We start from the raw sequence: 8,929 nt of genomic DNA on the forward strand, positions 1-8,929 counted from the left end.
TATATATATATATATATATATATATATATGAAAGATGTGTCTGTCACTACTTTCTGGTAAACTCTGTTACATCAGCTATACAAGGCATAACAATCTGTAAAGCATGCAGAAAAAGCAGCTCCAATCGATGTCAGGAAGGAATTGAGGCATGTTATTATTAATCTCTCATTAATTTGTACAAAATATTTAGGATGCACAGATAGTAGATTAGCTATATGCCAGTCCTGTTATTGTGATATTTCAGTGAATCTCACTTTTGAAAACAATAATATGAAAAAAATACATAAAATTCAGTTTTAGACATTCTTCATTATTTCGATATATATTTGCCACTGATTAAAAATTTGTCAATCTATTCGTTGTAATAAATGATGTAAGGAATATATCTTTTTTTCAAATTAAATTTTTTGTTCAAACTGTATAGGGCCACTATGTGTAAGTGTACACTAAGTGTAAGTATATACTTTCTTGTGCAACAGGAATTAAACATTTGACTCAATGCAATTCACCTTTATTACTCAAGGTGGCAGTGTCTGATACACAATCATGAAGTGATTTTCCTTCAATTACATGAAATAAAAGTATCATCAGCAAAACTAGAAATAGCTTCACTGCAGGGCAGTTACTCTGCATAATAAAATATGTGTGTCACTGTCATTTGATAGTGGATCTTGTGAACAAGATGTCAACAATCAAATACTTGATATTGAAAATGTTGGAATTTGGAGAAAAAAACTTTTCACCCAAAATGAACATTTAGTCACCATTACTCACCTCACCTTCAAGTTATTCTAAACTTTTATGATTTTTTTTTCTTTGAAAGTAAAATTTATATATTTTTTATGAAGGGTGGTAGCCGGTAGCCACTGGCATCCATTGCTGTTAGCATCCAAAAAAACAAACAAAGAAACAAAAACAAAAATATAACAACAACAACATCGAACAAAAAACAAAACATAATATGGAATTCAATGGCCTTTTAGATCATAAAACTATAATATGAAATGTGCTCTAATAGTAATCTTAAAAAAAAAAAAAAAATACTCAAACTAAACTCTTCCGGGTTCCAAAAGGTAACAAAATATTCAGATATCAAAAGAAATTTAAGCTACTGCAGGAGGTAGAGCTATTTAGACCTAAATATCTAAGACAAACTTTGCCTCATGTGGATTAACTTGCTTAGATTAATTGTTTACCACATGCTAAGTGCATTAACATATAATTAAGTAAACACTATCAGTTTTAGGTAGCCTACAGATTTTCAACATCATGGTTGTAAAAACAATTATTTGCTTACTTGTACTTTGAAATACCAAGTGGTAGTTAGAGGTTTGCTTTGTTTGAGGCCTGCTGTACATAGATGATGATATAATACAGTACTTCAAATACTTGAAATAAATCATTTTGAAAAGATCAGGCATATAATATACTAAATGTAGTATAAAGTCACAAAAAAGTCTAAAAAAAGAAATATAGGGCAATAATAATATAATACATTCACAATTGGCCTTTTTTATGAACAGCAGTCAAGATAAATTCTTGCTTCTTCACCCAATGAAGAAAATGTGCTCATGTGTCAACAAGACCCCAAGAGTGCTATTCATACGTTTTGTTTGAATTTTCATTTCCCAGATCCAATATATGGGAATTCCAATGGCCCCTTTACAGGGAAATTGGTGCAATGTTTCCACATTATTCCCACAATCGAGGCAATTGTGTGGAACACTAAGATGTACAATGAGAGATGTGCTGTGGGAGATAAATGAGGTAGTGTGAAAGATGGGCTAATCTCCTTTCCAATCTGTCTAGCCTTTTTGCAGTCATTTTTTGTTCTGGTTAAAAACCTTACATAACTTGGCTGAAAAACAACATACATCTGTATAATCTCAGTGTGAGTTATCAGTTTCATAGAATGAGCTCAAAGCTTTTGAAATCTACAGACATCATCTCGCTATGGCTTGTAGGAGCCCTTCTGTTTTATCTCTAACATATTTACCATTTTCAATGTATTTTCCACATATAACACCAATGTCAACTCTATAGAAACATTTAAGGCATTATATAGTTATTTGACTGATTATCATATACTAGTTGGTTAGTTTTACTTGTGTTTTATAATGCTTTAATGGATGTGTGTTATTATAATGCTTTAATCCTATGATAAAACACAAAGTGGAAAAAAACCTCCAGAACAAGTACTGCTGAAAACATGGCTGGTCACCAATGCACTGTTAATAACCAGTAATATAGATATCATTTTCTGAAACAACAACTGTACCTAATGGTATCAGATGTTAATGCATCAGAAGTCTTGCACATTCACAGAAAATAGCTTATTGTGTTTTTTGTAATAAGGTGGATAAGGAGGGGTTTGATCTCTCTTGTAATTCAGAGACTAACAATTGTTAAACTGTACACATATACCCAGTGGTGGAAAGAGAACTGAAAAATAATTCTGAAGTAAAAGCATCATTACCATTTACCCAAAAATGTAGCGAAAATAGAGGAAAAGCGTTTTAAATAATACTCAAATGAGTAAAAAGTAACCATTTTAAACGCACTCAAGAGTAGTGAGTATTGAGTATTACGCTGTGAAAAGCTGATACATTTACCGTACATGCAATTTGTGTGTGTGACATTCACTCTAAACCAGAGATGCCCAAAGTAGGGCTGGTGGGCCAAAGTTGGCCCATTGTAACCTTTGATTTGGCCCACCAACCCATCTGAGAGTTCTGATGGAGAGGGTTGGGTCGAATTAAAACAGATTGTTTTAACCTTTTTGTGTTTTATTGCTGTGCTACAAAACAAACCGAAATTAAATGTTTCAATCAAATATTATAAATGAATCTGATGTTTTTTTAAATGTAAATACTGTTACCTCACAGATAGAAGACTACACAGAAGACATCGGCGGGCAAATCAAGGCAACAACTAGTGTAATTCTGTTATAAATTAGATTGTTTTGCTTTTACTGTAATATGTTTATTATAAAATGTTAAAAAACTGTATTAGTTATTGTAAAGCAATGTTTTCTAGTCATGTTTAAACATCATTACTTAAACAGTTTTTTGGCCCTTCATAAGAAAAATCTTGGGCACCCCTGCTCTAAACACTAAACGTCTCTCGGTCACTGTGTGTAAAGATTTTGGACAACTTTTTGGACACTTTTAATGCTTCCAAATGGTTTGCTGCATTTATTAAAGCACCCATTAAGGTAGTATGATGCTTTTTTTGTGTGATTTGATTGGAAAGGAATCACAGGGCAGACTTTTCAACTCAATAGACAAACAATAAATAAATAAATAAACAAATAAATAATTAATTAAAGTAGTGACTTACTAAATTATAATTCCTGACTTACTAAATTATAATTTAGTTATAAATTATATTAAATACTACTAAATAAATCGAAGGTCGCTGATTGAAGCCTCAGCTGGGTCAGTTAGCGTTTCTGTGTGGAGTTTGCATGTTCTCCCCATGTTCATGTGGGTTTCCTCCGGGTGCTTCGGTTTCCCCCACAAGTCCAAAGACATGCGCTATAGGTGAATTGGTAGGCTAAATTGTCCGTAGTGTGAGTGTATGGATGTTTCCCAGTGATGGGTTGCAGAAGGAAGGGCATCCACTGCGTAAAGTATATGCTGAATAAGTTGGTGGTTCATCCCGCTGTGGCGACCCCTAATAAAGGGACCAACCTGAAAAGAAAATGAATGAATTAATGATTGCATTTTAGTCTTGCCTTTTAGGTTAACCAATATGACATGCTAGGCGTATAGTAATCCGTCTTATTTTTGGATTCAGATTAGACCAATCAGCACTGTCAAAAATGCAGGGTTCCACACAATTCATTCACGTTGATCAAATTAACACATTTAAGTGATTGAACACAAAACAATTAGGTTATCCCAAAAAACTCAATAATTGTGTTATTTAAGCTCATTTTTAAAAAGTAGTTTAAACAAGCAGCAAAATCTCTATTTTTTGAGTGATCAATTTATGTACAATTGACTTTGAAAACCTTTGACCAGTTATGACAGACAGGCAGACAAACCGTTTGTTCCATTGCATCTACGTGTCAATTAATTCTCATTAGATTATAAGTAGACTGTTAGGTTGGGGTTAGGGTTAGTGTAAGTTGACATATACTTGCAAAGTTTCTTATACTCCTGTTGAAGGAGCAGTATAAACAGTCTAATAATACTCAAATGGACCATCAAAATAAAGTGTTATCAAATAAATAAATAAAATAATAAAATTAATGAACAAATGAACAATTAATTAATAATTTATTTGTAAGATTAAACCATTTAAGCAGTTTACCACATTAGTTTTGCATTTCTAATATTTCTCTTGTGTTCCATGGGACAGACAAATTATGAAACAACATGAACGCAAGTGGGGATAAAAAGTATTTTTGGCTATTAACATTTTTTTTTAAGCTGCTGTCCTTGTGTCAACTGTTGGCTTGTTCCCTTCTCTGTTGGGGATTGCAGGTTTTATCCTTGTTGGGATATTTAGTCATCACAAAGATAGCACAGCCCAACCCACGCATACAATAAAAACAAGCATGAAGCAAGAACCACTCGTTTTCTTATAATTATGAAGAAACATAATTAACCCCATATTTAGAAATCTCTGTTATTCTCAAGACTTCCTCTAGTAAACAACATTTATCTTATCTGTCCATTTCTGTCTTGTCTGGACTTTAAATTCTTGGAAAAGCAAGTAAAATAGCTCTGGTTACTATGTTGTGCTCTTCCAGGACTTTGAACTGTCTTGAGATGTCTTGGCTCACCATATAAACTATATCTACAGTTATAGAAATCATGGATTAAATTAATCAATTAAATGTGCACTCTAAAAAATGCTGGGTTGTTTTTAATTCAATGCTGTTTCAAATATAAACAAATATGGACAAAGGTAATGGCTAGCTTAAAAAAAGTTATTTAAATGTGCTGTATGAAAGTTTTTGACTCTTCTAAGGCATAAAAATACCATAATATGTTTGCAGATATTTAAGAAACATGCTACTGTAAGTGAAAATACTTGTTTATCTGAAAAACAAAGCTAAAGTCAGATATTCTGCTTTGAAAATGTCCATTATGTGCAGGAACATCTTTGTTTTGGTCATTTAACCTGCCCAATGCCAGTTTAGACAATTAAATTTCAGCACACAGGATTGCCTTGGTAGAAAACTGTGTATTTGATTCATTCAGTCAGGAAGGCTCTCAAAGTGTGTGTTCGTGACCAAAATGCGGTGGAAAGTAGCAGACTCCGAAATGAGATGCAAATTCAAAGTTCTACATGAGGTGGTTATTAATTAGCAAATAATATAAATATTACAAACGTAAACATTTGGTGAGCAAGTAACTGTACATTGTAACCCTGTGTCCCAAAAACACGCTACATGATGAGATTTGCAGTGAGAAGCAATTTAGCTGCTTGCACCAGACGAAAGATAGAAATTTAAAGACATTTGGAATAGTGTAGGTACTGCACTCCAACGAAATGGTAGGATTTAAAATCTAATTAATACATATTAAACCCTTTTTAATATTATTAAATGTACATGCTGAATCACTGATATGTGTTGGCTTGCACTGAGTCACAGTTCTAAAGTTCAATTTCAAACGGTTTATTTTATTTTTAAGATCTGATGTGAACTATCTGCTGCTGCTTTCAGTAGTATGGCAATACATGTAATGTAAAAATAGCATTCAAACTCACATTATTCGCATTTAATAGTGAATAAAGCACATGAAGTGAACATGAGGTGATCATTGTCAGTTTGTCCTGTTGTTCAGCTGCAAGCAATAGATGTCGTTTCTAAAATCAAAATTTTAGGTGTTGGTTAGAACAAAAGCTCCTTTTAATATAGAAAATATTCCTTCTATTGTGTGTCGTTGCTTTTATTTTGAACACGACTTAAATCAGCCTTTAGGCTTGATAGTCTGGCTCGCTCCTTTTGGTGTCGTCAATCTGGCAACCTGCGCTTGCTGGCGTTTTGAACCAGGCTTGCAATACCTAGTTCAACCACTGGTTGTCAAACTGCATTTACATACTAAGCTTTAAGTGTAATTGCAAAACCCACTGATTGGGTTTGTCCAAATTTGACTCAAAATGGGTTAATTGGGTAACAAATTTAATTTAATTTAAAATAATTAAAATGCTAACCTAGCAATTAGGTTAGTAAATTAGTTTTAGCCAAACTGAGGATATGGTGATGCGCGCCTATCTATCAATATTGGTGGGCGGGGGGACCGCACTCATACATTAAGTTGCGGTCGATCTAAAAACTGCTCCAATTGTCCACCGTTTTTATGTTGTTAAATTGAAAAAAAAGGACTGGTTGTGTTTATATCACCCCAATATGATGGTCTATACACTATACCTACACATTTGTCTGTCCAAACAGCTTAAAAAGTAGATTTTTTTTTTTTTTACCATAGGTTTAAATAAAATAAATCAGCACAACATTAGATTTGTCCACTTAAACCAATGCTTGGTTAACACACACAATTTTTTAAAGTGTTTTAAAGTGTTTCAAGTGTTTTAAGTTTTAACCCTCTCTCTCCAATGAAGAATGTATACAAATGAGATAATGGTGGACATGTAATATAGTAGGTGTGTTGAGCTTCCGAATGGATGTGGAAATCATCCAAAATCTCAGCTGAAACCAGCTTTCAGTGTCTGTGGCTCTTGTGTCTGAATCTGGCAACACTTCACAGCTTTGCTGAAAGACAACTCTACAGCAGACACGAATCAGAGGAGCAAATATAGGCCTGGATGATGACTGGCTTTGCACACTGTTCTGCTTGGTCCCTATCTGTCACTGACCCCTTTCAGCTGGCCAAATGACCCTTGCACACCATCTGGTCAAGCTGCCAGAGGAAACATGAAAAGGCTGTTAGGTTTATGCTAGTGACCTGTGATAGCACTCCTTCGAATTGCCTTTGATCGCTCCATTTAATCTGTGTGACTGTGCACTGTACGTTGGGGTCCAAAAGTCAGTGACCACTGTGAATATATGGCATTTGATTTGCCGTTTAAACCTACAGTAGTGCTAAACAGAAGGTCTGAAAGGTAATAAATATTTAGGATTCTGCTCTTTTCCAGGTCACCAATCCAATATCCTGTGTTTGATATTGACCACTTCTTTATACTAATAATCTTGGTTTTGTTAAGGGTGTAATGGTTCATTCTGCATGCGATGTCCAAACACTGAAATGCAAATCCACCGATGCGCAGCTCTACAGGTCCGGAACCATGCAAGCCAGTGGTGACAGCGGCAAGGAAAAAACTTCACCAATTGGCGAAAGTGAAGATTTAAAAAAACCTTGAGAGAAATCAGGCTCAGTTGGGCACAACCATTTCTCCACTGGCCAAACGTCTTATGCAGTGCTGCAGTCTAGGCGCTGGAGAAGCTGGATTATAGCGAGGCTCGTCTGACCCCGAAGCGCCACAGGAATCAGTCTCATGTTCTCCACTCCCCCATGACCACCACAGCAGCTGCTCAGGATACGGCCTGGTCCAGGATAATGGAAACCTTGGCATCATCTCTTCACAGGTCTTGGATCGAATCAGTGGCACTGCATAATCTCTGGGGGCCTCAGAATGAGGATACCCAGGTGGAAATAGAGAATAAAAAGAATAATTAGCGTAGCTGCTGTTCATAGTGTATATAAACGAGATGTAAAAACCTGCGTGAAGCACATTCATGTATCATACCGCAAAGTGATGCACTGAGTGTACGCTTTACTAAAAAGATAGGTCTTTAATCTAGTTTTAAACTGCAAGAGTGTGTCTGAGCCTTGGACATTATCAGGAAGGCTATTCCAGAGTTTAGGAGCCATAAATAAGAAGGCTCGACCCCCTTTACTCGACTTTGCTATTCTAGGTATTACCAGAAGACCTGAGTTTTAAGATCTTAAAGAGCGGGTTAGATTGTAGCGAGACAGAAGGTTGGTTAGATAAACAGGAGCTAGATTACTTAAAGCTTTATAGGTAAGAAGCAATATTTTAAATTCAATACGAAACTTAACAGACAGCCAGTGTAAGGAGGATAAAATTGGGGTGATATGATCATATTTTCTAGGCCTGGTAGGAACTCTGGTAGCTGCATTTTGTACTAGCTGAAGTTTGTTAATTGAGGATGCTGGGCAGCCAGCAAACAGAGCATTACATTAATCCAGCCTAGAAGTCATAAAAGCATGGATTAGCTTTTCTGCATCTGAGATGGATAGCATACTTCGTAACTTATCAATATTTCTCAGATGAAAGAAGGCAGTTTTTGTGACATGATATATGATTTTCAAAAGTTAAATTGCTGTCTAATATGACACCCAGATTTTTTATAGTAGACCTAACGCTAACTTTGTATCCCTCTAATTGCAGGATGAGTTGTGAGATCTGCTGTGTACAGGATTTAGGCCCAATAAGTAATAATTCTGTTTTGTCTAAGTTTAAGAGAAGAAAATTGTTGGTCATCCAGTTTTTAAACATCTTTAAAGGGGTGGTCCAGAATGTAATTTTAAGGCTTGGTTGTGTTTATAAGATGCAAAGCAATGTGTGCTCATGTTCACTTGAAGGAAATCACGTTATTTTTTCATAAATCTCACTGTGTCTATGTGTGTGTGTGAATGTGTGAACTTTCTGTAGACGCGTGTAACAAGAGAAGCGCATGTGTGCGGGACTTTCTTTTTTTTTTCTCTGATGCTCGGATTAAGTTATTTTCTGTAATATATTCTGTATATATATATACATATATATATGTGACACTGTTGACAAGAATAAAGCACAAAATGTGGGATGCGACCTGTGTGAGCATTGATTTATTTTTATGCTGCTACACGAGTTAGGCGAGCTCTCCTGTATTTTTTAACTCAACGCATGGAAAAGCTGCCTATAGAGAAACATTGCAAAGTCGCACACA

Source organism: Danio aesculapii, chromosome 3 (genome assembly GCF_903798145.1).
Source record: "Danio aesculapii chromosome 3, fDanAes4.1, whole genome shotgun sequence".
Taxonomy (NCBI): Eukaryota; Metazoa; Chordata; class Actinopteri; order Cypriniformes; family Danionidae; genus Danio; species Danio aesculapii.